Genomic DNA, 802 nt, shown 5'->3' with positions numbered 1-802 from the left:
AGCCCGGGGAAACCCCACCCCGACCCGGCCGCTGTCCGCGCCTCCAGTGCTGAAACAACTCCCGGCCCGGGCCCGGGCCCCGCCTCGGGGGCCGCGGGGAGCGGCAGGAAAACTTTGTCACAGCCCGCTCCTCCCACCCCAGCTCCGGACCGCCAGGCCGCGGGGCGGGGGGCGCTCGCGTCTCCTAAGGACTGGGGCGATCGTGGGGGGGGGCTTCCAGACGCCCACCTGTCAGAGGTCACCACGGCCCCGGGGACCCCAGACCACTGAAGCGCCTCCCGGGGTGGGGGGGCGAGCCCCGAGGACGCACGGACCCGCTGCGCCCCGGGCCCGCCCCCTGCGCCCCTACCCCACCGAGGCCTGGGGCCCGCCTGCCGGCTCCGTGCGGGCCTCCCGTCCCCTCCTCCTCTTCCTTCCCTCCCCCTTTCCCTCCTCCCCTCCTCTCCTCCGACCTCCTCTTCCTCCTCCCCTCCTTCCTCCTCCTCTCCCTCCTCCCCTCCCTCCTCCTCCTCTCCCTCCTCTTCGCTCCTCTCCACCGTGGCTTTTTATAACTCGGTTCTGCGCCTTTCCCCGGGCTCAGAAGGGAAGGGGTGGGGGAGGTGGGAGGCGGGGAAACCAGCCGAATTTTCTGGCCTTTAAATCGTGCCTTCCCTCTGCCGCGCGCTGGTGATTTCGGAGGGGGGTTCCCTCGAGCCCACGGGCCGTGGGGCGCATGGCCTCGACCCCCTCCCCAAAGCGGGGGTCCCGCGCTTCCTCGGGCCCCAGCTCGGAGCCGCGGAGCTCGGGCCGACCCAGCAGGCCG

At 72.9% G+C, this 802-nt stretch overlaps 1 protein-coding gene across 1 annotated transcript in view; it reads right to left on the bottom strand.

Moving 5' to 3' along the window:
* The window catches only part of Kcnb1 (potassium channel, voltage gated Shab related subfamily B, member 1), a 70,790-nt gene that overhangs the window by 60,193 nt on the left and 9,795 nt on the right, over positions 1-802 (bottom strand). The gene's annotated exons all lie outside the window — the stretch shown is intronic.

Source organism: Dipodomys ordii, unplaced genomic scaffold, assembly GCF_000151885.1.
Source record: "Dipodomys ordii isolate 6190 unplaced genomic scaffold, Dord_2.0 Scaffold75, whole genome shotgun sequence".
Classification (NCBI taxonomy): Eukaryota; Metazoa; Chordata; class Mammalia; order Rodentia; family Heteromyidae; genus Dipodomys; species Dipodomys ordii.
The sequence above is the reverse complement of the archived record's forward strand: the minus strand, read 5'-3'. Positions and strand labels throughout refer to the sequence as shown.